Below are 16,706 nucleotides of genomic sequence, written 5' to 3'. Positions count from 1 at the left end.
ACAGAGAACGGGTCTGTTTATTGCTATATCGTACTCTCTCAAGTACTTAGTACGGAGCTCTGCACACAGTAAGCACTCAATACGAATGACTAATATGTAAAAAATGCCACGTATCTTCACCTCCTCAAACATTTTACATTATAATGAAAATATAAAAATGTGTAATTTAATTTAATATTAAAAATCCAAATGATCTGTTTACAGATGGGCGATGTTAATGTGATCAGAAGATCCAGGTTAAATTGGATAGTATTTGGAAACACTGTCCATTTTCAAAGATGAAGCTACTGGTGGGCAGATCCTACCCATACACGTGAATGTGGCTGAAAAGACTGATGTCTGTCAAACCTTGCTGACTCTGAAGGACAAATACTTGTGTCACGGGTTGGTCCCATAAAGGCCCTGTCTTTATTTCCAAGTCTGCCTCTTGGTAGTCTCTGAAAAGCTTTTGCTCAAGGAGACCAATCTCACTCTCGTCTGTTTTCTGCCAGCCTAGTCTGTTTGCTGCAGTGGTCTCCAATCAGTAAATCACTCTTTTTTTTTTTTACAGTATTTAAGTGCTTATTATGTTCCAGCAGCGTACTAAACACTGGACGAGATACACGATAATCCGATTGGACACAGCCCAGTCCCACATGGGGTTTACAGTCTTAATCCCCATTTTATAGATGAGGTGACTGAGGCCCAGAGAAGTGAAGTGACTTCCCCAAGGTAACAGAGCAGACAAGTGGCAGAACCGGGATTAGAACTCAGGTCCTTCTGACTCCCAGGCCCATGTGAAGCAGCGTGGCTCAGTGGAAAGAGTCTGAGCTTGGTAGTCAGAGGTCTCGGGTTCAAATCCCGGCTCAGCCGCTTCTCAACTGTGTGACTTTGGGCAAGTTACTCAACTTCTCTGTGCCTCAGTTACCTCATCTGTAAAATGGGGATGAAGACTGTGAGCCCCTTGTATTCTTCCCGGTACTTAGAACGGTGCCTGGCACCTAATAAGCGCTTAACAAATGCCATTATTATTATCTACTAGGCAACACTGCTTCTCAAACAATCAATGGTATTGACCTGCTTACCGTGAACAGAGTACTAATAGTAAGCACACAGGAAAGTACAGAACAATAGAGTTGGTAGACATGATCCCTGCCCACAAAGAGCTTACAGTCTACAGGGAAGCTAAAAGTCTATAGTGCAACCACAGGGTTTCAGGTGGCAAGTGGCGTGGTGAGGGGCAATGTGGTAGAGAGCGGTCTGTGGCAACGGCCTAAAGTTGGTGGCTACCCAATCCTTCTCGGAGTTGAAAAGACTGTGCTGCTTCTTTCAAATATGGAAAGGTGTAGCTCTTTTCAAATATGGCCGTGGGGTCAAAGTAATCCATTAGCGGGGAGGAAAAAACTCATCATAACCAGGGTGTTCAATCAAGGGGCAGCCGGGGGAATGGTGGGAAGGGGGAGAAGCTGAAGGATGCTCTTCCACAAAACGTTGGGAATAATGTAATGATGTTAGTTGCATGTGCACGCAACGTGATGGAAGAGGATCATGTTGCAGGTGTTGGAGGCAGCTGTTTTGGCTCCACCTCATGGTGGCCGAATACAAGCAGTCAGCCCTGCCAACATTCCACTGCTGTGTTGAATTGGATCCTGTCACTGGATCTATAAATTGTTTATTTGTCCTTCCTGGCTGCACATTCCCCCTTTCAGTTCACCTTATAACAGCTGCTTGGATATCCTGTGGTCATGCACTCCCCTCACATGACCCTCCCCGGTCCCCCTACCCAAAAGAGATATAGTGCTGCAAACAGTACTCCAAAGCTGGTGAACTGAGTGAATTCTACAATCTCACTGTTCATTATCTTGTCCTGCCATTTGATATTTAATATGGTTTCCGGTGTGGTTGGTGACAGAAGTGGAAGGAGAGGAGGACTATCTATCTAAAATGATCTCTTTTCACTTATCGTGCTCCTTTTTCATTTGCCTCTTATCTCCGTGAAATCGGGGACTACCAATGATGCCCACTGGTTTTCTGCAGAGTGCTGCCTTCTTCCCTTTCCTCTTCAGTCAATCATCTTCCTCCCTGCTCCTTGCCTACTACGAAAAGGAGATAGTTGTATAGGGGACCCTGGATTTCAGTTCCACTTGCATTTACAATTTAAGGACATCTCCTCAACTGTCCTACTTTTCCAAACTCTGAAAACTGTGCCATTAGACAATTTATGGACCAGCAAGCTTTTCTCTGATTCTCAGTGAGCAAAAATTGATGTATTGAAATCCACAGTTCTTAAGCACAAAGTCAGAGTTCTAGCAATATTCTTATTGTTATGCCTGTAGATTATGTGTAAATCCGGTAGAGGTGTTAATCTCCATAACACTGACTTCTTCCATTTCTTATCCCTTAAGGGAACTCTCCACTTCAGGACTTTTCTGGGGAATCAAAGCATCACAATGCTTTATTTTGAAAGTATTTTGAAAAGGATAATGTTTTACCACTCCCCTCATTGGCTTTTCTGCAGTGTGTTGGGTGTAATGATCCAGAGAAAATCAATTGGACACTGCATTTTAAAGATAAGGATTGGGATTTTACTTCTGGGTAACCTGGTGACCCCAATCAATCTCTGTCATAGAGACCCTCTGAAGATTTGATACCTCAATCTGCAATTAAGTCCCAACTTCCAAGAATTGCAACAGATGTTCTAATCAAAATTCCTTCATTTTCTTCTCATTTCTACTGATTATGAGAAAAAGGAAATGCTAGACTGCTTTTTAAATAGAAAGAAATGCTTTTAGTTTCAAAGTATGCCTTAGTCATGGTTTGCCTCAGTATAAGGTTGGAAGATGTCTAAATTTTTATGATTGCTTCTAATTTCTAGAAAAAAATAATGGAACCTGCAACTATCATATTGTTACACACATGTAAATATTTGCAATATGTGGATTAGTGGGAAAAACAGCAAAAGTGAATCAGTGTGGCCTTGTGGACAGAGCACAGTCCTGGGAGGCAGAAGTACCTGGGTTTTAATCTCTGCTCCGCCACCTGTCTGCTATCTGAACTTGGTCAAGTCACTTCACTTCTCTGTGCCTCAGCTACCTTATCTGTAAAATGGGGATTAATATTGTGAACTCCATGTGGGACAGCAGTTGTGTCCAGACTGATTAGCTTGTACACCAGTGCTTAAAACAGAGGCTGGAACATATGAAATACTATCACAGTTGGAATCTGGGAAAAAAATAAATCTTAAAAATGATGGCAAATCCTGAAAATGGACAATGTCAGGGCAAGATTAACAATAGGACTTTGCTATTACATTTATCTTAACTCTGCTATTATATTTATCCTAACTCTCTGAGATTAATATTTTGTTGATCAAGTGCCTGGAAAGTGTCAAGTTTATTGGAGGAGTCCAATGAGACTTCTTTAAAATTATTCCAAGCCATTGGTGAAATTATCTAAGTAGAGTCTACACAGGTTTTCTCCTTAGCCCATTTTTGCATATCTAGAGCGTGCCTTAGCGGAAGGAGCACTGACTTGGGAGTCAGAGGTCATGGGTTCTAATTCTACTCTGCCACTTGTCAGCTGTGTGACTTTGGGCAAGTCACTAAACTTTTCTGTGCCTCAGTTACCTCATCTGTAAAATGGGGATTAAGACTGCGAGTCCCATGTGGGACAACCTGATTACCTTTATCTACCCCAGTGCTTAGAAGCTAGTGCTTTGTACATAGTAAGCACTTAAAAAACCATTATTATTATTAATAAAGTTATTTAAGGGAAAAAAACAAATGTGAGCCATCCTACATCCCACTTTGGCTTCAAATTTTCCAGAAAAAAACTTTGCTTTTCTTAATTCAAATTACAAAGTTTGTGAGTTATCCAAGCCCTTACCTTTTTCTCCTCCTTCTTCCTGCCCAACTTTTTTCACAGAACCATGAAACAGCAAAGGATGAGGTGAAATTAATTTTGGCTCTTTGCTAAAAACTTTGATATTGAAATGGCTAAATCACTGATTTTGCATTATTTGAGAATTTCATTTATCCAGGGCTTTCCCTACTAGAGGTCAGAGAATTGTCTTAACATTTTGGCCAAGCCAAGTTCTTAACTTGAAAACTTGTACATTATTTCTCTTTGGCTCTGTAGACTGGCAGCACTACTAATAAAGATAAAGTTATGAGTAATAATAGTAATAATAATAATAGTATTTGTTTAGCACTTACTATGTGCCAGGCACTGTACTAGGGGGTTGGCAGACATATTCCGTAACCACAAGTTTACAGGCTAGAGGGGGAGAGAGGCATTAATATGAATACATAATTTATAATATATAATTTAAAGTTATGTACATAAGGACTGTGTGGTTGAGGGAAGGGTGAAAATCAAATGACCGAAGGCCACAGATCTAAATAAATAGATTACACAGAAGGAAGAGAGAGGGAGACAGGGAAAAGAGGGCTTAATGGGGAAGGCTTCTAGAGATTACTACTAACATGATCAAGGTAAAATAATATAAGCCTGCAGAATAAGCACATCTTAACATCTCTGTGCCTCAGTTCCCTCATCAATATCTGTTCTCCCTCCTACTTAGACTTGTGAGTTCCGTGTGGGACCTGGAGCTTAGTACAGTGCTCGACACATAGTGAGCGCTCAACAAATACCACAATTATTATTACTGTTAGTAATAGGAAGTATAATTACCAACAGGTACAATGGACATGGTAAATGCTAAGATATGTAGGCAGCTATGGAATGGAACCATGGATTGAGGAGGGATGGGAATCTCTGGTAGTTATAGAACCGTATAAACTAGGGGCTCCTACTTTTCTCCTCACTACCGATTGAGTCTTCAAGACAAAGTACACTGTGGATTTTGTGTAGGGAGTTCAACTGGAGACCATGATACAAAGCTTGATAATTCTAATCAAACCAGATACTTCCTAAATGGTAAGCCAGCTAGTTATTGCTTACCAAAAGGTCACCCAAGACAAGTGACGTGCTCGGTATAAAGAGCTTGCCAATAGCCAAATCTATATTGTTTACCAACCAAGTCACTGCTCAACCCCTTAAGGCACAATTGCATTCCTCTTATTGTGTGGAACTACTCAACTATCCAACCACAAACATGCTACCAGGCAGTTTATCACTACCACCATTTTGCAATACATATCAAAAATTAGAAAGTGAAAATATTCCCGTAATAAGGGATTAAAAGCACCAGGGTAAATATGTCATGAAAAAGTATACTTTTTTAAAAAAAATTACAGTGTAGAAGAATTAAGGCAGTGATTCTGAAAGAATGAAATATGCACATAAGATTTTTGTGAAAAACAAATATCACAAACTATTAGCTAAAGTTCTATCAGGGTGAAATTATGAGAGAAAGATTTTTGGGCATTTCAAAAATGAACAGGGAGTGCCACCTTATGACAAGGACTTGGAACCACTCCATTAAGAATAGATCATTCGACATAGACTATAGCCACTAGATACAACTGGGGTTTTCTTCATTTGTTTTCTTCCGAGTACACTCTGGACTTCTAGTTATGTGTCTAAAAATATTTTCTTATTACCATTATTGGGCACCCAAGTAACCTAAAATTAATCTCATTGATTATTCTAGAGACTTTTGTGTGAGAATGAATTCTCTTTGGAAGATGGAGAGCTAGGAGGGTAATATCAGGGGAAGGGGAAGAGAAGATAAACATAATTAAATGTTGAAAATCAACATTTAAACTAGTACTAGAAACTATCATTCTATTGTTTATTCCCTTGGACACTTACTTGTCTCAGAAGCAAGACAGAAGAGATATATATTGAATCCATCATGGGATAAATATAGTTTAATCATCTCTTTCATTGCTCTTCTATGAGGTTCCTCTTTTGTTGCTTGGGAGTTAGGGGAGAGGGAGAATGATGTGGGGAGTGGAGAGAGAATTTCTCATATAGGCAGTTATTTGTTTTAGGTGAGGAAGTATGATACCTTTGCAGTTGGAAAGTTCCTTGAATTATCCTGATCAGAACCAGGGATTTAATGTTAAAAACAAAACAGAACAAAACAGTATAAGTAAGGGTTCATTTCCCAATCCTTTCTCTGTTTACTCAACCAAAATAAAGGTTCCAGATCTGAGATAGTGAGAAATTCTGTTTGATTTTAAGTCTTATCAGGTTGGAATATCCGTTAGCCAAGGAGATATACTCAACTTGTCTCTCTGAGCCTACACTTAAAATGAACTAACACCCAACTAGCTTCCGGAAGACTGGCTTCCCACACAGCACCCAACTGCTGTCATGGGGCTACATAGTAGTAGTTTGTGAAAAGAAAAAGGGAATTGTGAAATGTACCTTTAGAGGCATTTCCTGGAAGCCTTTGATCCTAGGAAATCTTGCACTTGATTTTCCACATTGCTGCAAATTTTCATCTTAGTTTGGGCAGACTGATTTTCTCCAAATGAGACATTCTCTCTGTGGAAAAAAAAGAAAAGCGATCGTATCTCAAATATTACCCAATTTGATCCCAAGACAGAGTATATGGAGGCTCCTCGTGGATGCCAATCACATCTTCTACCTCAAAGGGCAACTGAAGATAGGAAAATAAATCTTTCTTTCATAGTTAAGTACTGGGAAATCACTTTCCATATATAACATTTAAATCATAAGTTAAAGGAGTTGCTTGGTGCCTGTTTTAAGCATGGCAGACCACAAGTGGTAGTACCTTGAAAATAAGCATCACAAAATTTTCTCCACACAGCAAGTTTTTCCTCATCAGCAGTCAAAACTTTTTTTTTTATTCCCCTAACGTAAAATGTTTACTTGCTGGATGAATGAATTATGTTTATAGTTATACAGACATTATTAATTTGATTTAATGTATTAGTTTGGAGATGATAGAAAAAAGTAACCAATATTATCCATGATGCCATATGCTCTCAAGTAATTATTTTTGTCTTATGCTTCACCACCACCATCATCAGTGATATTTATTATCGAGCACTTACTGTGTACAGAGCAGTGTACTAAGTGCTTGAGAGAATACAATACAAAAGAGTTGTTAGTCGCCTTCCCTGCCTACAGTGAGCTTGCAGCCTAGAGGCAGAAATACACATTAATATAAAAAATTACAGTTAGGTACTTAAGTGATGTGGGGCTGAAAGAGGGGTGAATAAAGACCATAAATCTAAGAGCAAGGGTGACAGATGGGAGTGGGAGAAGGGTAAATAAGCGCTTAGTTGGGGAAGGCTTTTGGGAGGAGATGTGCTTTTACTAAGGCTTTGAAAGTGGGGAGAGTGATTGTCAAATACAAAGAGGGAGGGAGTTCTAGGCCAGAGGTAGAACATGAGCAAGGGATTGGAGGCAAGATAGACAAGATTGAGGTACAGTGAATAAATTGGCATTAGAGGAGCAAAATATATGGACTCAGTTGTGGTAGGAAATCAGGGAGGTAAGGTAGAAGAGAGCAATGTGATTGAGTGCTTTAAAGTCCAAGGTAAGGCGTTTCTGTTTGTTGTGGACAAACAATGGTTTTTATATAAAAATGATCCAGGCAGCATAGAAAAGTATGAACTGGAATGGAGAGTCAGGGAGGTCAACAAGGAGTCTGATGCAGTAGTCAAATCAGAAGAGCTAAGTGCTCAGATCAAAGTTGTAGCAGTTTGAATGGAGAGAAAGGAACAGATTTTAATGATACTGTGAAGGTAGAACCAACAGGATTTGGTGACAGATTAAATAGGTGAGTTAAATGAGATGGCCAAGTCAAAAGTAATGTTAAGGCTGTGAGACAAGGAGGATAGTGGTGCTGTCTACAGTGAAGGGAAAGTCAGGGGGGACGATGGGTTTAGGGTGGGAAAATGAGGACTTCTGTTTTGAACATGTCAAGTTTGAGTTGTTGGTGGAACAGTGAAGTAGAAATGTCCTGAAGGCAGGAGGAAATATAAGACTATAGAGAAGGAGAGAGAACAGGACTGGAGATATAGATTTGGGAACCATCCTCCTAGAGATAGTTGAAGCCATGGGAAAGTAATATTTAGTTCTCCAAGGGAGTGGGTGTAGATGGAGAATAGAAGGGGACCCAGAACTGAATCTTGAAGGATTCCCACAGTTAGGGGGTGGCAGGCAGAGGAGGAGCCCATATGATGAACATATTGTTTACACAGTCCCAGGAGGAAGTGAATTGATTCAAAAGTGGAGACTATTTTAAGCCAGACAAATAAAGACTCGACATGGTACAGGAGAATGTCATACTCAAATGTCAATCGTGCTCAGCAGGCATCCCTTTAGGTGATAATCTTATATGGGAGGAGGTTGATGTTTGACCACCCTACCATCATCAAGCCACAAGTTACAGTCCTCTAGACTGCAACCTCCTTGTGGGCAGAGATCGTATCTACCAACACTTATATTATGCTCTCCGAAGCACTTAGTAAAGTGTTTGGCAAACAATAAGCACTCAATCTCTAGACTGTAAGCTCACTTTGGGCAAGAAAAGTGTCTGTTTGTTACATTATACTCTCTCAAATGCTTAGTACAGTGCTTTGCATAAAGTGCTCAATAAATATGATTGAATCAAATTGAATAAATATCATTAATTGAATGATGCTGCAGGACAGGTAGTGTTCTCACCCATAGGCTATGCCACCTTGTTCACCTCTCCAGAAACCCCAAATCTTCAAACACTTTGGAAAGTTAAGAAGTGATGTTTTTTGCATCAAGAGGCTACATTTAGACTGTGAACCCGTCTTTGGGCAGGGATTGTCTCTATCTGTTGCCGAATTATACATTCCAAGTGCTTAGTACAGTGCTCTGCACATAGGAAGTGCTCAATAAATACTATTGAATGAATTTTATGCTACCTAAGATGGGATGGGGGTACGTTTTCAGGCAACTGGCAGTCCAAATAAGTTGGGGGACAAAAATTCAGAAAAGATGACCCAGGCAGACTGAATGTGACAGTGCCTGAAAAAGACAGATAAATCCTTTGGAATTGGCCATAAACCCACACAAACATGGTCATATATTCATCAGACAATCTTTATTTTGGTCTATAGCTTAATTCCAACTGCCACCTTGTTTGACATTTTCCCAAAGGATGGGCTGGGTTTCTTATCCAACTGGTTGTGCTATCCAATCTTCTCTATGGCAGGGAGACCTAGATTCCAAAAGATCCCTGACTCCTTTAGCAGCTCCATGAAAGTCACGCATTATTATTACTATTATCACCATCACTGTTGTATTTGTTAAGCACTTATTATAAGTTAAACACTGTTCTAAACTCTGGAAGATCTGGGGTAGATAGAAGTTAAAGAGGTCATCCACGGTCCCTGTTCCACATGGGGCTTACAGTCTAAATAGGAAGGAGAACAGGTATTGAATCCTAATTTTTAAAGGTTCTCTGAGGCACAGAGAAGTTAAGAGACTTGCTCAAGGTCACAGAGCAAGTACTTGGCAGGGCTGGGATTAGCACTCTGACTCCCAGCCCAAGGTTCCATCCACAAGACCATGTTACTTCCTATATGGGTTCTTCTTAAAATCAAATGTCAAGACAGGATTACAAACAATAAGGATTTAGAACAAAGATAATTTCCTAGCATTGAGGCTATAGTTTTACTTCAGCACATCTGTGCTAGGTGGAAACGTGAGGAAAATAGATAATAGTAGGATGCCCAAGTAGCTGCTATATGATCAGCTGAAATTGCTATGCTCTCTGTGAAACTAGGGTGAATCCTGGAGTAAAACCAAAGGAATGCTCATATGTAACTTTGCATTGCAACGCTGCCGCAGCTGACCTTTTGGAAAATAAGGACCTTCACCAAGTAATGGCCGACTTCCCGATTTAAAGATAATTCAGGAGAATGTTATTACTTAGCCTTGAGCAACTTTATTTGAATTTAAAGAAATGGAAGGAAATCTCTTAATCTGTGACCTCAGTTCTTGCAGTAATATGGGTTGTTAGGTATGTGTTCAACTTTGTCTTCACTCCTTAAGCAACACAAGACAATCCCACAAAACATTCTGAGTGCAAATTTCTGTGCCTTTGTTCCAGGTCTAGAGATCTGGAATTCTGGGCTTCTTAAACCCTCAATCAAAGCAGACGGGAGCAGGGGAGAGGGGAACCAGAACTTCAGCAATCCTAACAACAGGGCAGAGGAGCTATCAGTCATTTCATTCATTCATTCATTATCCATTATTCTAAGCATCACATCACCATAACCACCGATGCTAATAGTGCAGCCCCTGGGTTGTATTACTATGAAGATCATCCGTTGAATAAGATTCTGAGCCCAAACAACTTATCAAGCTGAGAAGTAGTTTCAGGTTTGACAGGAAACACACTGTAAAGTTGAGAAATCCAGGAGTGGTGTGGAGAGGCTCCATCTATACTAAAGGTGATTTATGTAATAATCCTGACCTTCCAACAGCATTGAGTTCATTTTAAAAACTGAGTATATGGTAGGTAATTTCTATGCAGTCCAACCTGGTAAGATTTTCCTAGCCACTTTATAGTAGTACGGGACCCAGTTTACTTACAAGTTTAGCATGCAAAATTAGCAAAGTAAACCCAAGATTTTAATATTTGGTGACAGATGCTTAACAGCCATTAAAACTCTGATAAACAGGCTAGTGCTATCCTTAAAGATTATCTTTCAAAAGAATATGAATTTTTTTTTAAATCCACAAAACTAATATTGAGCAGAGGTTAATTCCGTGGAAGAACAGCTTTTTGTGGCACTTAACAATGTCTGCTTCCTATTTCATAATGTCATTCCACCAGATGTTCCCATCTTTTAATAATTCTGTTAACAATTAGATGAGACGCAAAAGCTGCTGGTTATGTAACATGGACATGTTTAGGAGGAGATACAGTTCTGAAAGCTGCTTCATCGTGTCTGAGCACTCATTACAGTTCTATGTCTTGTGCATTCTCTGTTTATCTTAGAAGAGCATGAGAATAATGTTTTTCCTATGCAGAGCTTGCTTTTAGCCAATAGCATGTCTTTTTTAAAGTTAACCAACATATGGAGCATTAGTTTAATAATACTGACAGGGATTTTGTGATTATGTGCCTCAGTGAGACTTTCTTATTCTGTTATGGTTCATGACAGATTTGGAAGGAAAAGCATTTCAATTCAAATCCTTATGGGCATGCTTGTCCCTATACAATCTCCCCTGCTTTTTTCCCCCAATTAAATACATCTCGGCCCTCTGAGCCCCGAAAAGGCAATGATGTCTGTCTATAAGTTTTGCCGTTAGCCAGGAGGAAAGAATGAAGGTCTTTTGGTCTGAAGGTGTTCTCCATCATGTTGAAAACTGTGTCCAATCTTATTGTAGGAAGCAGCAGGTAGCTGTGAAAAGAAGGGTCATTCCTGTGACCAGCTCAAGACCCTATTATGGAAACCTTCACTGCAGGTGAAAGGTCAGTATTCAGTCAAGACTCTGATCCTTAACTTTTTTGTTAAAATTGTCACAAGGTAAATTAATTAGATTTATGGCATTAAGCTCCACTGATATCTTTATCCTTTTGGTTCTTTTTCTCCCTCCAAATCTGCTAAAACCTCTTCTGATTAAAAAGCTCTTTGTTTCTCTGATACTTATGATTTGTATTGAGGCTGATGCAGATTGAACACATGTGGATAAACACCGGGGCCATCGCAGAGAAAACCTGGCCGGAGTGTGTATGTCAAAAAAGTGAACAGCGAAAAGAGTTAGAGTTAAAGCCTCAACTCTCTGATACTTAATCAAACACATCTCAGCGTGTGGACAATTGCCGAGGGCACGTTTTAATGGTGCTAATAGTATTCTCAGATTCTGAAAACAGCTGTCAGTCTTGTTCCAAGGGAAACCAGGAGAGTTCCACCAGAGACCCTGTAAGAGAACTCACCTGCCAATAAAGATATTTTCTTTGTCCTTTAGTATTTATTGGTCCACAGGGCAGGTGAGAAGTTTTACCCCTAGATGGAGATCCATTCTGTGGAAGCATTTTCCTCTTTCTGAATGGGCTAGGGAGCAAATTAAAAATTCCCAGGTCCTTAACCAGCATGGTGCTAACACGAAGCAGTCTCTCAGCGTGAGAGAGAGGGGAGGCCATGCAGAGGTTACAGGTACTCTTTAATCCAGCCACCCAGGAGAGCACCAACTTCCTGCTGCTAGAAATTTGTCTGCAAATTTTTTCCTCATTCAAAAGAGTGACGGGGTCCAGGAGACACTGGCTATGATAACTTGATTAGAGAGGGGACAGAGAAAACAGAAGCAGAGAACCAGCTCTCTCTCTTAAAGTCTTGCTGGGAGAATACTGCTTGGCATAGACAATTTCTAAGGCCTGGGTCATGGGTCAGCCATGGGTCTCAAGCATCTGAAAACTCTGAGTTTCTAAATAAGATCTTGCAAGTTCACTGGGAGGTGGGGTTTTTTTTCACACTGGAGGCAAAAAGGGAAAAACAATAGTCAACCAACAAGAAAAATGGAATTCAAACAAAAAGTAATAGGTAGTACTGGTAGCAATTTAAATTGAGAGCCCTCTTGGTGCAATGAACTGTGCTAACTACTTGAGAAGTACAAAATAAATAAGCAATATGTTCCCTGCCCTCAAGGAGTTTATACTCAAGTGGCAGGGAGCAGACACACAAATATTTACAAATAAAGAAGTCAAAATAAATCTTTGAATGTAAAATTGAATTAATGATTAGGTGCTGGGGAGGGATATGAATAAGTAGATAAGTGCTAAAGATGGTTGAGGGCTTTATACAATTTAAGATGCTCAGATTCAGTCAAACAGTGGTCTTTATTGAGTAGTATACTAACGTATTTAGGAGGGCACAATACCACAGAGTTGGTAGACATGATCCCTGCCCACAAGGAGCCTTTATTCTAGAGGAGGAGACAGATACTAAACTAAGTTACAGGTAGGGAAAATGGCAGAATATATAAGCTGTAAGCTTGTTGTGGGTAGGGAATGGGTCTGTTTATTGTTGTACTGGTACTTTCCCAAGAGCTTAGTAAAATGCTCTGCACATAGTAAGTGCTCAAATATGATTGAATGAATGAATAAGTCCTGTGAATGGGGTAGGGTAAAAAGAACAGGAAGGGGTAATAATAATAATAATAATAATTATGTTGGTATTTGTTAAGTGCTTACTATGTGGAGAGCAGTGTTCTAAGCTCTGGAGTAAATACAGGGTAATCAGGTGGTCCCACATGAGGCTCACGATCTTCATCCCCATTTTACAGATGAGGGAACTGAGGCACCAAGAGGTTAAGTGACTTGGCCACGGTCACACAGCTGACAAGTGGCAGATCCGGGATTCAAACCCATGATCTCTGACTCCCAAGCTCGGGCTCTTTTCCACTGAGCCACGCTGCAGTACCCACCCAAGACCATAGGAGATACAGAGAGGAGGGTAAATAGGGTGGGGATATTATGGACTTGTCAGGGAAGGTCTCTTGTAGGAGATATGATTTGAGCAGAGTTTAGAAAATGGTGAGAGCATGAGTGGGGAGGGAGGAGTTCAGCCATTCATTCCACAGTTCAGGGTGAGGACGTGTCCACCTCTATAAGTCCCCTGCAACATGATCATTGAACAAGCTTCTGACTCCACAAAATTTATACTGCAGTTAGCGGAGTTTTTTGTTTTTTTCTAAAGTAAACCCAATCAAGCTTGATATTTATCCAAAAAAATAGTTCTACTTCTCACAACCCTCTGGGAAATAAGCAACAAGAATGAAATGGGGTGAGATGGACGGCAAGCCACAAAAGAAATGGAAGAATGACTTAAGATAGGGCTTAGTTTGGCAATATTCCTCTATCAAGTGGCTAGGCTGTGTCCACTTTTTCAGTCCTACATTTTAGCGGATCTAGTATTTGCTCATCCTCAAAATCATTCAGAGCTGAATATCCCACTTCGAAAGAGAATGAACAGAGAATCAACAGAAAATGGCCGTGGGTTCTAATCCCGGCTCCGCCACTTGTCTGCTGTGTGACCTTGGGCAACTCACTTAACTTCTCTGTGCCTCAATTCCCTCATCTGTAAAAATGGGGATTAAAAAAATGTGAACCCCACATGGGACAATCTGATCACCCTGCATCTACCCCAGCGCTTAGAACAGTGCTCTGCACATAGTAAGCGCTTAACAAATACCATAATTATTATTAACAGAACTTAATGTTTTAAAAAATTCCAGAACATATACATTTTGAATTTCAGACCATAGTTTTGAGAAATTTCCCTTCAAAATGTACCTGTTCTCAGAACACGTACATGCACGTAAACGCAAATCTAGAGATCTTCAAAAGCAACAAAAGATATTGTTTCAGCAAATGAGAGGTATGGAATAAAGATGGCTGCAATCACACTCAATCTCTTTAAAAGGCTTTCTGAAATGATAAGAGTATTTGAAAGCAAAAATAATCAGGGAAATCTAAATGAAACTTTTTTAGATTGCCAAAACTATACTATACTATAAAAAAAAACCAGTTGAACACTTGTGCACCTTCCATCCTACGTCCATATTCTGCAAAGTCCCTGACTCAAAAGGCATAAACTATAAGTGGGTTTTCTTAACTATTGTGCACTCATCATTTGATATTGTTGGGTTCTCCAATAGATTACATACTCCTTGAGGATAGGAACAAGACCTTGACTTTTTCTGTAACAATAATAATAATAATAATAAATTTATGGTATTTGTTAAATGCGTGCCATGTGCCATTAAAACTGCAAGCCATGTGCATACCATGTGCCAAGCACTGTTCTAAACTCTGGGGCAGATACAGGGTAATCAGGTTGTTTGACGTGGGGCTCACAGTATTAATCCCCATTTTACAGATGAGGTAACTGAGGCAGAGACAAGTTAAGTGGCTTGCCTACGGCAGACAAGTGGTAAAGCAGGGATTAGAACCCACATCCTCTGATTCCCAAGCCCATGCTCTAATCTCTAAAGGCTTAATTCAATGTTCTGCCAGTAAGGGCTCAGTAATAATGATGACATTACATTTAAGCCAAATTTCAATCCTATTAGAAAAGATGGGAGGTTCATCCAATACACTTACCAAAGCAACAGGCTCATCCACTACTTCTAATCCTTACATATTTATTACTTCCTAAACTGAAAAGTGGAAGTCAGGATGAGAGGCTTGAAATGCCACGGAAGAGGGTGTGAGGATTCTAAGGAGAAAGAACCCTGTTGTCCACCCGGGCCCTTTTGCCTGCATGATAGAATTCAGCTTCTTCCCAAAAGAGTTTAACTCAGAATAGAGAAGATAGGCTCCAACTTCAGGCCTTCTCTCAGCAGGCCTGCTCTACAGAAAACAGCAGGGATCAAACCATGCCTTGGAAAGCAGCATGGCCTAGTGGATAGAACATAAACCTGGTAGTTGAAGAACCTGAGTTCATTCATTCATTCATTCATTCAGTATTTATTGACCACTTACTATGTGCAGAGCACTGTACTAATCACTTGGAATGTACAATTCAGCAACAGATAGAGATTATTCCTGCCCAGTGCTTAGTCTAACTGGGGGAGACACAGCAGGGCAAAACAGAACAAAACAAAAACAAGACAACATTATGACAATAGAATCAAGGGGATGAACACCTCATTAACAAAATAAATAGGGTAATAAATAATATACACAAGAAGTTCTAATCCTGGCTCTGTCACTTATCTGCTGTGTGACCTTGTGCAAATCACTTCAGTTCTCTGTGTCTCTGTTACCTCATCTGTAAAATGGGGATTAAGACTGAGAGCCCCATGTGGTGCAGGGATTGTGTCCAAGTGATTATCTTGCATTTACCCCAGTGCTTAGTACAGTGTCTGGCAGATAAGCACTTAAATACCACAATTATTACTTTTATTGAATTTGAATATTATAGTTTTCAGTTTGGATTCCAATTAGCCTGGAGGAGAGGGAAAGGCCTGAAAATGTGTTCTGTGATTTAGCTGGGCATTAGTAAAGGTAATTTGTGAAATAAATATTGGACAAGAAGGGGTAAAATTTAAAAAAAAAAATGTTAAAAACCATGATCAGTGCTTGGGCCCACAAGCGTCAGAGCTCCTAGAAGGAACGTACAAGCAGGACTAGAGGTACTGACCCCAAAGACTCTACTCTTTCTTGTACAGAGCAGTAGTCAACACTGTTAGGAAGACACAGCATGGTAAGACTTTCCCTTTGCAAATTCAGAACCCAAGTAGAATTTTAAACCAAAAAACTCCTCCACATAAACATCTCAATTCCCTCCACTGCAAAATGGGAACAACAATAGGAACTTTATTTTAGGAAACTGTGAGGAATCATTAGTAGAAACTGTTAGAGAAGTGTCCCTCTGACTATAAAATGTCAGTTCTAACCCCTCTTAGATGAGGGTTGTAATGATAAATCGAAGGGCTGCAAATCTATCTTCTCCTAGTCTGGCTAAAGGCACATTCCTTCCCAGATTCCATGCCCACAAAACATAGGATCCCGTGATGTTACTTAGTTTAAGTTCTACCTTTTTGCTTCTGTAATTCTTTGCCATTTTACAGAAGTTTGAGTAACCACTTCCATCCAATGTCAAAGATATTCAAAACTGTTTGGACATATGTCTGATGGAACTTCTGGAGTGAATCAAGAGGTTGAATGAGGTGGTGTGAGAGGTTCTTTCCATCCCACAATACTTATGAAGTGTTTCCACAATTTCTACATGACATCATTTACTTTGTTGTTGCTTATTAGTGCAGCTTCATATGTTATGAGTTTTGCATGTATG

The 16,706-nt window shown here is 39.9% G+C and overlaps 1 long non-coding RNA gene across 1 annotated transcript in view; it reads right to left on the bottom strand.

Annotated features, from left to right (window-relative positions):
* LOC114813342 overlaps positions 1-6,431 on the bottom strand; it is a 108,370-nt gene extending 101,939 nt beyond the window's left edge. The window contains exon 1 of the long non-coding RNA XR_003761065.2: positions 6,316-6,431. This is a non-coding gene — a long non-coding RNA (uncharacterized LOC114813342). The remainder of the gene's footprint in view (positions 1-6,315) is intronic.
* Between the last annotated feature and the right edge of the window lie 10,275 nt (positions 6,432-16,706).

This window comes from Ornithorhynchus anatinus, chromosome 7 (assembly GCF_004115215.2).
Source record: "Ornithorhynchus anatinus isolate Pmale09 chromosome 7, mOrnAna1.pri.v4, whole genome shotgun sequence".
NCBI lineage: Eukaryota > Metazoa > Chordata > Mammalia > Monotremata > Ornithorhynchidae > Ornithorhynchus > Ornithorhynchus anatinus.
The sequence above is the reverse complement of the archived record's forward strand: the minus strand, read 5'-3'. Positions and strand labels throughout refer to the sequence as shown.